At 42.6% G+C, this 18,203-nt stretch overlaps 1 pseudogene; it reads left to right on the top strand.

The window, feature by feature from the left end:
- Positions 1 to 12,271: 12,271 nt before the first annotated feature.
- LOC124516738 (uncharacterized) lies at positions 12,272 to 12,367 on the top strand (annotated as a pseudogene).
- The last annotated feature ends 5,836 nt before the right edge of the window (positions 12,368 to 18,203 follow it).

Raw genomic sequence — 18,203 nt, 5'->3', positions numbered from 1 at the left:
ATTCTATATTAGATGATATGGGATTTTGTGTGGTTGTGATAATGATATTATGATTGTGTAGGAAAAGGTCTTTATTCCTAGGAGTCACGTAGTGAAGTATTTAGCAGCAGAGTCATGGTGTCTACAGCTTACATGCAAATGGTCCAGAAAAAAAGTATGTGTAGGTGTGATATATATACTTACATATATACAGGCATATATAGACAATTATATAAACAGAAAAAGAAAGTAAATGTGCCAAATAATTTTAGATTATTGAATCTAGGGAGAAGATACATACAAGTGTTCACTATATGATTCTTCAACCTTTCTGTATTAAGTTTTAAAGATAGGGGTGCCTGCATGGCTCAGTCAGTTAAGAGTCCCACTCTTGATATTGGCTCAGGTTGTAATCTCCTGGTGGTAGGATTGAGCCCCATGTTAGATTGGGTTTGGGATTCTCTCTCTCCCTCTCTGCCCTTCCCCTGCTTGTGCTCACTCACTCTGAAAATAAATAAATAAGCTTAAAAAGTTTCCAAAATAAAAATTGGGAAAGAAAAGTTATTGCATACATGAAACAAAAATAATACTGTGAGAAGGGAACAATTGGTGAATAAAAAAGAGCTCTTGGAAATTTAAAATAAACATTGTAATTCAAGCAGTAGAAATGTGGAGCATAAAGTTGAAGACGGTTCCTAGAACATCGAAAAGAGAAAGTATGAGCGAAAAGAAATCCATGTGGGACATCTGATAGGTTATTTTCATTTCAGAGAGGAAAAGAGAACAGAAGAATATTATCAAAGAAAGGCAGAATAAGTCTGCCAAGTTGAAGAAATGAATCTTCAAGTTAGAAGCTCAGTGAAGGTTGAACAAGGTTAAGCCATCAGCACGAACATTTACTGAGCACTTACTATCTGTTAAGCACTTGAATCAGTCCTGTCAATTCTCACAACGACCTTCAGAGGCACATGGTATCCTCCTCAGGTGAGGCCTGGGAAGGTGACTTGGTCCAAGGTCACACTGGAAGTAGGAGAGCTAGGATTTGAGCGCCGTCTAATTCGCCTGGGTTCTTAACCACAACACCTCTTACCTAAAGAGATCTGCATATAGGCTAAATTATTAAATTTCAAAACTCCGAGCATAAAAGAAAGATCCTAAATACTTTCAGAGGGCAAAACACAGGCCACCTGGGGGAGGAGGGGGCCTTTAAATAGCCTTTAGACTTCTCATCAAGCATGCTTCGTGCAAAAAGACAATGGAATAATGTCTTCACAGTTTAGAGTCCTATACCCAAATGTGAGGGTAAAATAAAGGTGGTTTTGGAAATCTATGAAACTAGAAGACTTACTTCACACACTTTCTGATGCAGTTATATAGGTCTATTTTAGCAGCATGAAGGTGAAATCAAAGAGCATGTTAGGTGTGGAGTATAAGAAAGAGTAAAACTAGGGCTGCCTGGGTGGCTCAGTCAGTTAAGTGTCTGACTCTTGATCTTGGCTCAGGTCATCATGTCATGGTTGTGAGATTGAGCCCCACTTTGGGCTCCGTGCTGAGCATGGAGCCTGCTTAAGATTCTCTCCCTCTCTCTCTCTCTCTCTCTCTCTCTCTCTCAATCTCTCTCTCTCCCTCTCTCCCTCTCTCTCCCTCTGCTCTCTCATGCATCAGTGCAAGTGCATATGCTCTCTCTCTCAAAAAAAAAAAAAAAAAAAAGTGAAACTAATCTGATTTCAATAAAAAGAAATCCAAGGATGGCAACCGAATAACATATCAAGGAAAGTAACTGTCCATTTTATAATAGGAGATTATGAACTCAAGGAAAAAAATATATAAGAAAGTCAGAGTCCAAACATAATAAACTGTAGTTGGCATGACTCTGAGCAGCAACTAGAAACAAATTTGTTGAGTACAGTCAGACTGGGAAAGTTTAGGACAGACTATCCCTCTTCATTGTAACCCTTGTTATAACAGCATGTTTTTAAAAACTATGTGTTACTTTGGGGCGCCTGGGTGGCTCAGTCAGTTAAGTGTCCGACTTCGGCTCAGGTCGTGATCTCGTGGTCCATGAGTTCGAGCCCCACGTCGGGCTCTGTGCTGACAGCTCGGAGCCTGAAGCCTGTTTCAGATTCTGTGTCTCCCTCTCTCTGACCCTCCCCCGTTCATGCTCTGTCTCTTTCTGTCTCAAAAAAATAAATAAACGTTAAAAAAACAAAAAAAAAAAAACAACTATGTGTTACTTTGATACAAAAATTTATTTAAATAATACAACTATATTGTTCATCAACTGAAGCCCCATATAGTTATCAAATAAAACTATAATATGCATAGATTTTATTTTATTTTATTAAATAAAAAAAATTTAATGTTTATTTATTTTTGAGACAGAGAGAGACAGAGCATGAAGGGGGAGGGGCAGAGAGAGAGGGAGACACAGAATCTGAAGCAGGCTCCGAGCTGTCAGCACAGAGCCTGACACGGGGCTTGAACTCACGGACCATGAGATCATGACCTGAGCCGAAGTTGGATGCTTAACCGACTAAGCCATGCAGGCGCCCCTAAAATGTGTAGATTTTAAAAGTAAGGTTACTTGAAGTAAGGTGACAAGTGTCACCTTTAAACAGTGGAATTGTGCTCAGCCTGACTTCCACAAAGCAGAACTCGCCAAAAGAAAAAATAATGAAGAGCTTTCTTTAATAAAAAACAAACAAACAAGCAAAAAGCCCCTAAAAACCACAATACTCAATCCTTTTCTTTGGAAATTGATTCTCAAAGGGATCATAGTTTAGCATGTTCTTTATTTGGCCACCAAAAGCAAACTGCCCCTATCTTTGACACCCTGGCTCTGTGAATCAACAAGCAGACACTACGTATAAAACCAAAGCTTTGAAATTTTTCATGTCATAATTTTTGGGGCTTTCCATGAACCCTGTGGAGAAATATAATGCAATAAAAGCGTAACGCTATCTCTTGTGAATATCTGAAGAGTGTAAGATGATACAAGAAGTACCTTATAAATAGCTTGTAAAAAAATTTTTTTAAGAGCTCCGGTGTTATAACGTACACGGGATGGAAAAGGATTGCACCTTCTCTCCTGTGATCTTCCTGGGCCTCACTGTAGAGTTGGAAGGGGAAGAGTTAGAGTTGGATTAGGTGGTCTTTGAAGCTCTTTCCAGTTCTTCAACTGTATTTTCTTTGAACTTAATAAAAGACCAGTTGGAAAATGTGCTTTGGTTAGACTCCCAGTTCACCTGGACAGTTCTTCAGATATTTTATTAATAATTCTGGCAGGTGAATCTGTGCGGAAGTCTTGGGCTGCACAGCGTGTTTGCCTAGCTCTCTGAATCCCCCTTTGTGAAGGCTGTGGGGCCACCACAGTGAGGTTTGTTTGCTGTGTGTTCCTAGAGCAGCTGCTGCTTTTCTTCCTTTATCCTTTATCGAGCAAAAGAAAATGCGGCGATGTTTGTGTGTGCTTCAGAGGAGGAGAATGCTCTCCACACAGGTTATTCTCTGGGCTAAAGTGGACGGGGTGAGTGCAGAGCAGCTAGTTCAATGGGAAGAGAGGTCGAGGCAGCATCTGCCCTCCTGTTTGTTTCGACAGTTTTGGTCTTGAATGTAGAATTGGTTGAGTGAGAGGCAAGCAGAAGTTAAGAAATGCACTACTGCTTGGTTTGTCAGCCAGTTTGGGGAGTGGAGGCGGAGAGTGGGAGGGGAGAAAGGGACATACAGCTAGTTTTCTTTTTCTGTGATTAAATCCCTTGTAATTTCATAATCTCCACCTCGGAGATTCTCACTGCGGTGTATTTTGCATAACTGTTAACGGACCAAGGAGTACTGTTTCCTGCTTTTGGTAGGAAATATCAAAATTCCAAATATTTTCAACCTTGTGATATTAATGGTCAGACCTGGTTTCACACAATGCTACAGGACCATATATTTTTGCTCAAACACACTAAACATGAAAGAGCAAACAGAACCATAAATCCAGCAAAAGAAGATGCAAAGATGGAAAGATACAGGAAGGGAACCAGGAGTGTACCATCACTTCAGGAGGGAAAGGAAAAAACCACTAAGTAATCTCACAGAAAATGGAAACAATGAAAGGGAAACAAGTGCAGGGTGAGTGCAAAAGGAAGAGAGGAAGCACAGTAAAGCCATAGGTAATAGTGTGCATTCCTGGGCTTCTACATATGGATTGCCGAGCCTGCTGTCTTTTACTCTATATAGATGTGTGACTGGTCGTGGTAAAAATAGGTTCCTTCCCTTAGAAAGCCCAGTCAATGGTACATGCTTAGAAAAAAAAAAAATGGATGACTATACATCAACTTAACACTGACTACCTGGAGAGAGCTTTTCTGGGGGACTTCTACTTTCTATATTATATATCTGGGTACTTTTAAATGTTTTTAAAGAGCACATATTACATACTTGTGTAAACAGAAAAAAACAAAACATACTTTTTAATTTTTTTAAGTTTATTTATTTTGAGAGAGAGAGAGAGAGACCCACACAAGCAGGAGCAGGGGAGATGAAGAGAGAGAGAGAGGGAGTGTGTGTGTGTGCGTGTGCACGCACACGTGCAGGGGAGGGGCAGAGGGAGAGAGGGAGAGAGAGAATCTCAAGCAGGCTCTGTGCTGGCAGAGCAGAGCCCCTACTTGGGGCTTGATCGCATGAACCATGAGATCATGACTTGAGCTGACAATCAAGAGTCAGCTGTTTAACTGAGTGAGCCACCCAGGCACCCCCAAAATAGACTTTTTTTAAAAAGTTTCAACAAGTATAGGGCTGCTGGGTGGCTCCGTCGGTTGAGTGTCTCTTGATTTTGGCTCAGGTGTTGATCCCAGAACCTGGGGTCAAGCTCTGTGTCAGGCTCCATGCTGAGTATGGGGCCTACCTAAGATTCTCTCTCTGTCTGTCCCTCTCCATCACTATTGTGCTCTTTCTCTCTCTAAAAAAAAGGGGGGGCACCTGGGTGGCTCAGTCGGTTGAGCGTCCGACTTCAGCTCAGGTCATGATCTCACAGTCTGTGAGTTCGAGCCCCACATCGGGCTCTGTGCTGACAGCTCAGAGCCTGGAGCCTGTTTCACATTCTGTGTCTCCCTCTCTCTGCCCCTTCCCCGCTCATGTTCAGTCTCTCTCTGTCTCTCAAAAATGAATAAACGTTAAAAAAATTTTTTTAAAAACTCTTTTAAATTCCAACAAGATCTAGAACATTTTCCTTTCACTTTTATAAACATGGATTAGAGGTGATAAAGGAAGAGTTATATCCCTTTCTCTCACCTTCATCTTTGTAGGAAGTGAAGGATATTAAACAGATTCCAATATTTACATAATTAGAGTTCAGCATTTTTCTCAGTTCTTGACAGCCAGCGTTACAGAATCTGTGACCGCTCACCCCTGTCGTCGTCCCTATGGGGCTTATAGTCTCAAGGGTATTTGGTCTTTCTTTACGGACCATCTTGTGAGCATGTTAGTCTCAGGTTTCCAATTCTTTTTTTTTTTTTTTCAAGAGTTTATTTTTAGTTAATCTCTACACCCAATGTGGGGCTGAAGCTCACAACTCCAAGATCAAGAATTGCATGTTCCACCAATTGACCCAGCCAGGCATCCCTTCAATTAGTTTCTTAAGAACAAAAATAGTATCGTATCTCTTTGGAGCCTAGAGTAGGCATTTAAGTGTTTCTTCATTGGCTGTTTGATTGCTAAATTCTCTTGCCAACCTTTTGCCTTTCTTCCTTACTCTGACTGGAACTCTTCGTTCTCCAGAAGTGTCTAAGCAGCTGCTGCTTTTTCAAAGATTACTAATATAGATGGTAGTTGCTAATGGTACACATCTTTATTTAGATTTCATAGGGGCAAATGCACACTTCTGTTTTAACCCAACTTCCCTCAGAGCCAATTTCAAGTGATGAGATCAGGGAAGCCTTTTTTCTTAAACCTGCACAGTTCCAAAGGCAAATCTAATCAAAACAAGTATTATCAGAAAACTTGGATGCATCAGTGTGTGAGGTCTCAGACCACCCTCATCCTCTTCCCTATAGTCTTCCTATGCCCTCCTTCCCTTGGCTCTTGCCACCATTTCATGCTCCAGCAATGAATAGGCTATTTGGCTGAAGCATCATTTCTGCTTACAATCTCCCATATTATCTTTCAAGCCAAGAGGTTGAACCAAGTTAAAATTAATACTGGCCAGACTGGGCCTGAAAGCAACAACTCCCTAACTCCCTTGGGACAATGTTTTGGTCTTACCCTACAGCTAAGTTAGCCCTGTCTGATCCCATTTTACTCTGCTTACCTTGACAGACTGTTCAGGAAGGTGCAGCAAGCTATTTGCTGAGTCCACTTGGATCAGGCCTATAAGTGGGTATAAATTCCTGAAATTTTCTGAATTTCAGTGTAGGAGGGGCTCAGGTAGGACAATGTTGTTAGAAGGGGGTGGGACTTCAAGTTTCGCTTACATAGGATTTATATGACTGAGAAAATGTCATTGGACAAATCAAAAATGAGAGGGACAGAAGAGTCATGTACAAGTAAAGCCCCACTCCCTTGCCCCCTGGCTCCTTCTTAGCACTGTTATAGATCAAAACAGGGCACAAGCAGCAAGGAGAAATCCCTTGATTTTTCACAACTGCCTTAGATATAGCATTAGTTTTCCTCAAAAAAACATGGAGCACCTACACATTTTCTCTGAGGATACCTCTAGAATACTCAGTAACATATCCATTGTTGTCTCAAATGATTGCCATAGGAAATGACATTCTACCAGAAAGTTGATTAAGAGAATGTCTTAGAAACGTTCTGCCTGCACAGGTAATCATTTGAAGCTGGACCCTAACTTTACAGGGGTCCAATGAACTGCTGAGACAGGTCCCTGTTGTATGGGCAGACATGTTTATGCAGGACTCCTAGTTCCTGGAAAGAATGTTCATTTGACTTAAAAAATGTAAATAAACAGAAGTATTTCCTCATACTAACATCAGCTAAATCAGAGGGCAAGATTGGAATTATTCTTCTCAAGCCATGGAGTAAAATGCTAAGTAAGAAATGATCCTGAAATCAAAAGACAAGTGTTTCTAATTCAGATGGCAAAATTGAGAAGCAAGGTCAGGAAGGGCAAATGAAGGCATCTCAGGCTCAATGACAGACCTGCCGAAGCTGTGCAGGTCACAGGGCACCAGGTTCCCTCAGCAGGCCATAGAATCTGCTTTGTGCCCAGTAGGAAATACTGCATTATTTCAGTTAGTTTTACAATATGTTCCTATATTCTTCTATGGATATGTAGACATCTTAGTCTTTACTTTATAGTCTATGTTTTTAAGTATCTTGCATTATAGGTAATCCTAACAAGCATTTAAAAAATCTAAACTTGCAAAACAAGTTGCAGGAAGATGTTTTACAAAGCAGAATTTATTTTATTTCATTTTATTTTCATTTGGGGGGGGCACCAGTGAGTGAGGGGCAGAAAGAGAGACAGAGAGAGAGAGAAGCAAAGCTGAGCCCAAGCGGGGCTTCTGCTTGCCCGAAGCGAGAATCAAACTTACAAACCATAAGATCATGACCTAAGCCAAAGTTGATGCTTAATGGACTGAGCCACCCAGGTGCCCAAGCAAAATTTATTTTTAAAGAGATTTAATCCGTGTTGCGTAATCTCCTAGAACATTTTTAAAATGTGAATTTGAATTACAAATTCAAAACATACATTACAGAAGCCAATATAATTTAAATTTTTATCACAAACTATATACAACTTTTGAAAAAGGGATACAGTATGTCTATAATAAAATATCATTAAGTAAAAGAAGGAAAAACTGACTTCAAAAATAGGAATATGACAATTTATTTCTGAATTATTTCTTTTATAAAAGAAGATAAAAAGATTTTTTTTAATTTTTTTTCAAAAAATTTTTAACGTTTATTTATTTTTGAGACAGAGAGAAACAGAGTATGAAGGGGGGAGGGTCAGAGAGAGAGGGAGACACAGAATCTGAAACAGGCTCCAGGCTCTGAGCTGTCAGCACAGAGCCTGATGCGGGGCTTGAACTCACAGACTGCGAGATCATGACCTGAGCCAAAGTCAGACACTTAACCGACTGAGCCACCCAGGCGCCCCGAAGATAAAAAGATTTAAAAGATGCTAATAAGACGTGGACTTAGGAAAAAGTAAAAACCAAGATAAAAGACCTATAAAACAGTAATTAATCACAATTAATAAAATATTTTAATGTTGAAGAATGAATTTTTGGACACAGAAACTGAAGGTATTAAGAACTTCTCCTTTATTATTATTTTTTTCATGTTTATTGTTTTTGAGAGACAGACAGAAAATGAGTGGGGGAGGGGCACAGAGAGAGGGAGACACAGAATCAGAAGGCTCTCGGCTCTGAGCTGTCAGCACAGAGTCCGACCCGGGCCACAAACCCACATACCACAAGATCACGACCTGAGCTAAAGTCAGACATTCAACTGACTGAGCCACCCAGGTGCCCCAAAAGTTATCCTTTATTTCTTGAGCCCTGGTTTTGAGAAACTAAGTACTCAACTTTTTGTTCAAGAATCCCAAGTACAAATATGAATATTGGTGGGAGTTCAAATCAGTAAATGCCACAATGTAATCAACTTTCATTTCACAGGTGGGAAGATGGACAGAACTGGAATAGAGAAGTGAGTCAGTAGTGGTTACTCATCTAAATGAAAGCATTCTAATGCCCTGAATGCCCAGGATCACAGAATGTTGGAATTGCAAGGGATTTCGGATGTCAGTGGTCTAGCCTTTTATCTTGTTGGTCAGTATGCATTTATGTCATAAATTGATTTTGGAGGACACATACTGGCAACTTTTAATCCTTCTAATGTCAGTGCAATATGGTATGGGAGAAGCCAAATCCACTGGCAGGAGGTCAGTGGATGAGCTGTATGACCTGTGCACATTCATATCTGCCTCATTTTTTTTTTTCAACGTTTATTTATTTTTGGGACAGAGAGTGACAGAGCATGAACGGGGGAGGGGCAGAGAGAGAGGGAGACACAGAATCTGAAACAGGCTCGAGGCTCTGAGCCATCAGCCCAGAGCCCGACGCGGGGCTCGAACTCACGGACCGCGAGATCGTGACCGGGCTGAAGTCGGACACTTAACCGACTGCGCCACCCAGGCGCCCCTATCTGCCTCATTTCTAGTGCATCCTAGATACATACCTTCTATGCTGAACTTACTGAGTATATCCTCACTGGATTTCACTATGGTGGTGTCACCTGAGTCCTTTCCTTTTCCCTTTCCATCTAGTTGCAGGGGAACAGAACAGATTTACCATAGTCAAAAACCCTCTCCCTGGAACTGATCTGACTTTGAAAAAGGTGGAGCTTGAAGTAACCTGTGGGAGTACTTTTCATTCTCATCCTTGTACATCTTAACTTACCTCAGTGGAAAACATTATTTCTCTTTATCTTTTTTTTTTTTTTCAACGTTTTTTATTCATTTTTGGGACAGAGAGAGACAGAGCATGAACGGGTGAGGGGCAGAGAGAGAGGGAGACACAGAATCGGAAACAGGCTCCAGGCTCCGAGCCATCAGCCCAGAGCCCGACGCGGGGCTCGAACTCACGGACCGCGAGATCGTGACCTGGCTGAAGTCGGACGCTTAACCGACTGCGCCACCCAGGCGCCCCTGTTTCTCTTTATCTTTTAAGGTGACCCAAAAGCATCAGAAACTGGGTCTCCAAGAAGTATAGCATGTGTCCTCCAATGAACTGCCTAAATCCATTCTCTTTGAAAGTAAAAATATCAAAACTATGTAGTCATTAAAAAGAATCGGTTTGCACTAAGTGTTTGAGATCTGATGTTTGCAATGAGTGCAAAAAGCAAGTCCTAACAGTAGGTATGTGAGTCCATTTAAAATATTTTACACATATTTGCCTGTACAGGGCATGGAATGATGCACGCAGTGGCTGGCTGGAGAGTGGGACTGTGGTGTGCAGAGAGGGTTAGGAAGCGGACTTGGGCTTTTTCCTTTATATATTTCTGAACTGTCTGGATGGTTCACCAGGTGTGTACTTAAATTCTTAAAAAATTAATTAGGAATCATCACACACAGTCACCAATCTTTGCTGCATTAAAAGTCCGGGAAACTGTGAAAGTCTTGGTTTAACTGGTTCCATAAAGAGTTCAATTGCTTCAGGTTCTTTGCTGGGCACCAGGCTACCAAGATCAATAATGCCTGGTCCACGACAGGATGGAAATCTGCCCCAAAATGCAGGTAAGACGAAAAGAGAATTTGGTCAAAAAAATGGGCACCGTCACAGTAGGGATACATCAGCACCCTCACTTGTCTCACAATTGGCCTTCTGTAGGCTTCATCTTTTGGCAGAGCCACGGGCAGACGTCATCCTCTCATTCTTAAAAGTCAAATTTAGGATTAAGACTCCAGTTAATACCGCTGAGCGGGAAGCGTCCTTGGGGACAGAGAAGTCCCCCGAACATACCCACTGGGGTATCCAGAATTGATTTTGCAGCTGCACACAGATTCCTGTCTTGTCTGAAGTCTCTGCTGAGTAACGGACACTCTGGGACAGCAAAGGGGCAGCTGGTGACTTTGAACCGAATTTTACCTTTCAACTCAATCCAGGGAAATTGCCAACAGAGTGGCCGACGATGCAAAGTGCTATGTGGAACGCTAGACTGTGTTGTATTTTTTTCCTCCCAACTTCACGTTTCCATGCACCAAAATGTTGATGCTACAAATATTGGATGCCACGCTTACCTGACAGGCTTCTTCCATCCCACCTGGGCGCGGGGGCTCTGAGCGAGAGCGCGAACCGTGGCTGGAGCCCGCCTCTCGCGGCCGGAGCGGGTTCGGCGGGCCGCGGGTTCCCCTGCTGGCCCCAGTGCGGGGGCCGCTTTGCTGCCGGCGCTCCCGCAGTCAGCCCCCCGCGCGCACGCGCGCTCCCCCTGGGGCGGCCCGGGCGCCTCCAGTCTTCGGCTGGGCTGCGACTGGACAGCTCCGGCGGGCGGGGCGGGGCGGGGCGGCTAGGGAGTTGCTCCGCGACCACGTGACCGGCACTAACATGGCGGCGCCCAGCGGCGTCCACCTGCTCGTCCGCAGAGGTAAGCACCTGGAGGACAGACCCGCGGGAGGTTGCACTGTAGCTCACTCGCTAAGCCCTCGGGTTCACAGGGTTACACACCCGCGCTCAGACATCTCCGCGCACATGAATGTACTTTCAGTTCTCCCGATACGCGCAGGCACACAGGCTGACACATTGACACGCCGCAGGAACAGATAGACATATTTGTTCACTCGTCGCTTGCCTGGACTCCGTCACTGCCTGGCATCTATTCGCCGTCACTCCTTGAGACTTATGAGACATTGTCTGAAGTTTTCTTTCCCCACCTCAGTTGTCTGATTCGCGATAAACCTATAGGAACTCTAAATGTGCCTGGATACCCAGTTGCCAGAGAGAAAACAGTTGGTGTTTGTTCTATCTGTTGGCATGCTGCAACACGTCTTTTGGGAAACTTGAAAATTGTGATTATTCTCGTACAGTGACTTAAAGTTAAGAAGAGGAGAAATTATGTCTGGGTACCTGTTAGTAGGTGTTATCCTTGCGTGCGTGGTGAGATTTTAGTAAACGTGCAAATACTTTTGCAGGTAAATTAGGGAAATCCTTGTTGGATTTGAACTAGTTTCTGAATCTTGGTTAGAAAGAACTAGGAAGTTGTTTCAAGGATTGGGAAAGAGGGGAGCCGACATATTTGGAGGGACTGCATAAGTGTCAGGTCCTGTGAAGTGAACGTTATTTTCACAGTAAATAGCTACCGTATATTAAGTGCTTTTTAAGTACATGATACTGTGTCGGCACCTTACACATGCTAGATACTTTTATTTTTTTCTTCAATGTTTATTTTTAAGAGAGAAGCAGGGGGAGGAGCAGAGAGGGAGACAGAGGATCCGAAGCGGGCTCCTCCCATGAAGGGGAGCTCTTGACCTGAGCTGAAGTCCCACGCTTAACCGACTGAGCCACCAGGGCGCCACTGCTAGATATCTTTTAAAACCTAATGAACTAGTGAGCTAGTGCTCGCTTTGGTAGCACATATACTAAAAGTGGAGGGGCGCCTGGGTGGCTCGATCGGTTAAGCGTCCGACTTCGGCTCAGGTCATGATCTCACGGTCCATGAGGTCGGGCTCTGTGCTGACTGCTCGGAGCCTGGAGCCTGCTTTGGATTCTGTGTCTCCCTCTCTCTCTCTGCCCCTCCCCTGTTCATGCTCTGTCTCTCTCTGTCTCAAAAACAAATAAACGTTAAAGAAAAAAATTTTTTTAATAAAAGTGGAATGATACAGGGAAGATTAGCATAGTCACTGCACAAGGATGATATGCAAATTCTTAAAATGTTCCATATTTTTTGGAATTAAAATTAAAAAAATAATATTTATTTATTTTTTGAGAGAAACAGAGTGTGAGCAGGGGAGGAGCAGAGAGGGAGGGAGACCCAGAATCCGAAGCCTCCAGGCTCTGAGCTGTCAGCATAGAGCCCCACACAGGGCTCCAACTCACAAACCTGAGATCATGACCAGAGCTGAAGTCAGAGGCTTAACTGACTGAGCCACCCAGGTGCCCCTAACATAATTTTGTTTTAAATAAATAAAGGAAAACTTTACTGTGGAAAAAAATAAATAAACCCAGTGGGTTAGGCATTACTCCCTGTTTGCAGATGAGAAAAGTAAGGCAGTGACTAAGGTCACACAGACTGTGAGGGGCAAAATGGTGTTTGAACATGACCGATTTTTTTTTTTTCAAGTTCATTCCTCTGCACTGCATGGCATGGTCTTTCCATACAAATCAGTATACAACACTCAGATGAGACAGGAAAAGTATGATGAGCGTGTGAAAAGTAAGAGGAAGATGTTTTTAGAGAGGAAGGAGCTTGGTTGGCAGATAGACCTCAGTATTTCAGTGTTAGTGGAGATGAGCAAGGAGCCACAGGAAGATTTGAAGTGAGAGGTGTAAGCAGAAGGTGATGTAAGCAGTATTTTGGACTAGTTGGATGGAAGAGTGCAAATCAAGGTTAAGAGTGCAGCCTTGTGAAAAGGGGCCCAATTTACATCTCTTAAGATCTGGGCTCCAGGCCAAGCTCTGTTTACTAATCAAGTTATTTTTCTGTTTCCTCTTTTGACAAGAAATAATGGTGTTTAGACTTTTTTGTTTGCTGCAGGTAATGGTGAAGAGGATCTGGGGAGATAGTCAAGGTGGAGGAGAAACCAAAACACACACACATATATATATATTATATATATACACACATATGTGTGTGTGTATGTATGTAATCCATGCAGATTACAGAAATAACATATTAATCTCTTTTTTGTCACTTATGATTTTGACAGATGGTGGTTCAATCTTGGAAAAGGCTGCTATAGGGAAACCGGGTCAGGTTATTGGTTCCTATAACCCATCCCATTCTATCCCATAGTGCTGCAACAACTGTAAGAGGGATCTTCTGATTAGAACAGGGAGAGAAAATGTATCATCAGGAAGAGATTTAGTGACTGGGAAAGGTCTCCTTTATGGACTATCCATAATTAGTTTAAAATTACAGACAGGTTGTCACAGACAACCTGGTACAAACCACCTGCTCCCCACCCCCCAGGGTGGAAAACGAAGGGTAAATTCATGAAGGCTCCTCTCCTCTCTCATCCTCCTTTTCACACACTTAAATTGATGGAAATCAATTCACTACAAGTCTTTCTGTGTCAGGGTTTATCATTAGCATCTCTCCCTCCTGGAAAATAGAAAGAAGACATTTTTTAACCTCTTAAGAAGGACATGAGGTTTTTCTGATGACTCTCCAGCTCACTGTAAACCTCCTCTCAGCATTCCCACTCCTAACTAGATTGTTAATTCTTGTTCAGCAGGAACTATTGTCATATCTGTCTATTTTAACAAACAACTAACTGGGTCAAAGTTATACTCATTAAACTTGCTGAATTGAGAGGCTATTAAGACTTGTTCTCTCCCATGATGGGTTAAGGGATGAGTAGAAACTATGAGTAGTGACATTGGAAAGGAGAAAGGACAGATCAGTCTCTTGGAACCAAGAGGTAAGGTAACAAGAGCCTTTGAGGGATGAAAGTATTCCCTGGTATTAGCACTGGCAGGAAGCCCCAGATCACAGTACATAATCCCTACTCTCAGGCCCCAGGAACTCTTCCTTGCTTAGTCTTTCACTCCCAGTCCCCACTTACTAGAATTCTTGTTTCAGTTCCTGAAGGTACTCCATAAGATCCTTTGTGTGGGAAGGAATGGGGAAGGCAAGTAAGTGGGGGCATACTTTCTCCTTTACACTTTGATTACTTTTATGAGCCAGTCTCTCCTGGCTTGTCTTCTATCAGTCTGATTTTCCCAGACTTTCACTAGTCTCTATCTATTGTTAAGTTTCTAAATATTATTGTTCCCCAGGGTTCTGTCCCAACCCCTTATCCCTGTTTCCTCTCTCTGTTGTCACCAAACAAATTTATCTACCTCAGTGACTGTCAAATCTAGATGATTTTTTTTAAACATTAAAAAAAATTTTTTTTTAATGTTTATTTATTTTTGAGAGAGAGAGAGAGAGACAGAGTGTGAGCAGAGGAGGGGCAGATAGAGAGGGAGACACAGAATCCGAAGCAGGTTCCAGGCTCTGAGCTGTTAGCACACAGACCGACACAGGGCTTGAACTCACGAACTGCGAGATCATGACCTGAGCCGAAGTCGGACACTTAACCAACTGAGCCACTCAGGCGCCCCAAATCTAGATGATTTTTTAAAAAATGGACAGAGTATCTGCTGGAACTGGACAGCAGGCCTCAATGCCAGCTCTCTGTTGGGCATCTTTTCCTAGATGTCTCATAGGCCTCTTAAACTCAACATGTCCAACATGGAAATGAATATTTGTCTCCACATCTTCTTCCTGTGCCTATAGCCTCTATCTCCATTAATGGTATTACCATCCAGTCAGTATCTAAGTGAAAGCATTTGAGTTCTCTTAGATCCCACTGTTCCTTTTCATTTCTCTGTCCAGTGAGTTAATAAATCCCATTTGATTGATTGATTGATTGATTGATTGAACACTAGCAGGGAAGGGTCAGAGAGAGAATCTCAAGCAGGCTCCATGCCATGAGTTCAGAGCCTGACATGGGACTCAAACTCACGAACTGTGAAATCATGACCTGAGCCGAGATCGAGTCAGACCCTTAACCGACTGAGCCATCCAGGTGCCTCTTTACTTATTTATTTTTAATTCAAGTATAATTAACATACAATGTTATGTTAGTTTCAGGTGTACAGTATAATGATTCTACAATTCTGTGCATTACTTAGTGCTCATCACTCTAAGTGTACTCTTAATCTCAGTAAGTCCCATTTCTAGGATCCCTCCAGTTTTCTGTATGGTCTCAGTACAAGTCTTTACCATTCTTTGGCTAGGCAGGGCCTTTATTTATTTTTTTTTTTTTAATTTTTTTTTTTCAACGTTTATTTATTTTTGGGACAGAGAGAGACAGAGCATGAACGGGCGAGGGGCAGAGACAGAGGGAGACACAGAATCGGAAACAGGCTCCAGGCTCTGAGCCATCAGCCCAGAGCCCGACATGGGGCTCGAACTCACGGACCGCGAGATCGCGACCTGGCTGAAGTCGGACGCTTAACCGACTGCGCCACCCAGGCGCCCCTAGGCAGGGCCTTTATAATTGATCTCTACCTCAGTCCATCCTCTTCCCCACAGCCACAGTTATTGCTCTAAAATTCTGATCTGATTATGACGCTTCCCTGCTGAAAAACTTCTGGGAACTCTTCATGGCTGAGATAAAGTCTGAATCCCTTAGCGTGGAAAGCCAGCTCCATCACAGTCTGGCCTCACTGTATCTTTTCAGCCTCATTTCCTGTCAGTTCCCTATCCTCATATCTCTGCTAAGGTTTACCACTGTCTGCCTTTTTAATTGTGCTCCTAAAGTGTCCTTTTTCACCTGACGAACCCATTCATCCTTCAAGGCCACACCTAAGTGCCATCTCTCCTTTGAGCTTTGTTTGCTTCTACCCAGCTAGACCAACCCACTCTGCTTATGTAGCACTTGGGGCATAACTTTACCATAACACTTGTCACCTAGCATCAAAGTATATGCCCTCATCTCTAAAAAACATTAGTTTACACATCTATCTCCCCAAAGTTTGGAGCACAGTGTCTGCACATAGTAAGTACTCTGTTTCACAACTGAATGAAAACCCTTCAGAATGCAACCTCCTATAGAAATATTTGTGCACAGGAGTTGTCTGGTAGGCCTGAAGAATAATTATCTCAAAATGTCAGTTTTCTTCACTTAACAGGCCTAGGTGGTGATTTATTTTTTTCCTTCCTTCTTCCTTCTTTTCTTTTTCCTACCTTCCTTCCTTCCTTCCTTCCTCTCTTTCTTTTTTATATTTCATCTGTCTCCAAGAATAATTTAAGGCAGTTTTACTTCTGCGTATCTTTTTTGGCAACTCTGAGAATTTCCATTCCAGGTAATTTGAATTGTGAATCACACTTATGATTAGGGGGAAAAAAAGCTGAAATGGGGGAAGGGAAGAAATCTAAAAGACAAATGCTTGAAGCTTAAGCAGTATAGCCATGGGAGAGGTGAAGGATGGTGATGGAGGTAAACCGTTGCAGCTAAGCACTATCCTGCTGTCCTTCCACAAGCCACGTGGAAGTTGCTGAAGCTGTGAGAGGAGAGCGGGCAGACTGTTGGCGAGTCTGGCATAGACTCTAAGTAAGGCATAGCTGAAGGGTGTGTGAAATAGTTTGGCCTTTCCAGAGGGCTGTGTGGCGATGGCTGTCAAATGTAAGATATCCACGCCTTTAGCGAACAATTCTGCTTTTAAGAATTTATCCCGGGGCGCCTGGGTGGCTCAGTCGGTTAAGCGTCCGACTTCGGCTCAGGTCGTGATCTCACGGTCCGTGAGTTCGAGCCCCGCGTCGGGCTCTGTGCTGACAGCTCAGAGTCTGGAGCCTGTTTCGGATTCTGTGTCTCCCTCTCTCTCTGACCCTCCCCCATTCATGCCGTCTCTCCCTGTCTCAAAAAAAAAAAATAAATAAACATTAAAAAAAAAATTAAAAAAAAAAAAAAGAATTTATCCTAAGAGAACAATAGGTTGAGTATGAAAAGGTGTCTGAACAAGATTGTGTGTTGGTAATATTGGACAGGATCTGAAATGTCCATTGGTAGGAGAAGGGCTACATAAATTGTGGTTTATCCATGCATGCTGCTGCATTTAATGGCTGTATAGCAGCCGTTAAAAAAGATGATGTCGGGGCTCCTGGGTGGCGCAGTCGGTTAAGCGTCCGACTTCAGCCAGGTCACGATCTCGCGGTCCGTGAGTTCGAGCCCCGCGTCGGGCTCTGGGCTGATGGCTCGGAGCCTGGAGCCTGTTTCTGATTCTGTGTCTCCCTCTCTCTCTGCCCCTCCCCCGTTCATGCTCTGTCTCTCTCTGTCCCAAAAATAAATAAACGTTGAAAAAAAAATTAAAAAAAAAAAAAGATGATGTCAATGTACTATAGACATAAAATAGTCATTGACACATTTTTTTAAATGTTTTATTTATTTTTTGAGAGCGAGAACGTGAGCAGGGGAGGGGCAGAGAGTTGGGGGAACAGGATCTGAAGCAGGCTCTGCACTGATAGGCTGACAACAGCAACCCGGATATGGGGCTCGAACTCACAAACCACGAGATCACAACCTGAGCTAAAGTTGGACGCTCAACCGACAGAGACACACAGGTGCCCCGTCATTGACACATGGTGAGGAAAAGAAGGCAGGGTATAGAACAGTGTATCCCACTTATGTAAAAGCATGTATCTTTGCTTTCTTACGTGTAGATATGCACAAAGTGATATCTAGAATAATGTTCACCCAAATGTTCATAATTGTTATTTCTAGATGGTGAGATTAGACTGATTTTCGTGTTTGAATTTTATATGTTGAGCATTTTTATTATCCAAATACTGTATATCCAAATAGAATATTTATATCATTATTCATTACTATAATTTAAGATGTAATGCTACTAATATTTTATTATTGTTTTGTTTTAGCTTAACAAATGTGAAAAATATTTACAAGTGCCACTGTTCATTTGTGACTTAAAGGCCATCGATTCTTCCACTGAGAATTCTCTTACCATAGTGGTTTTTCACAAATTTAACCTCCAGGAAGGGGAGGGGCTGTTGTA

The sequence above is a fragment of the Lynx rufus genome, unplaced genomic scaffold (assembly GCF_022079265.1).
Source record: "Lynx rufus isolate CCGP_SWC_20201006 ecotype Redwood Valley unplaced genomic scaffold, mLynRuf1.p SCAF_2, whole genome shotgun sequence".
NCBI lineage: Eukaryota > Metazoa > Chordata > Mammalia > Carnivora > Felidae > Lynx > Lynx rufus.
The sequence above is the reverse complement of the archived record's forward strand: the minus strand, read 5'-3'. Positions and strand labels throughout refer to the sequence as shown.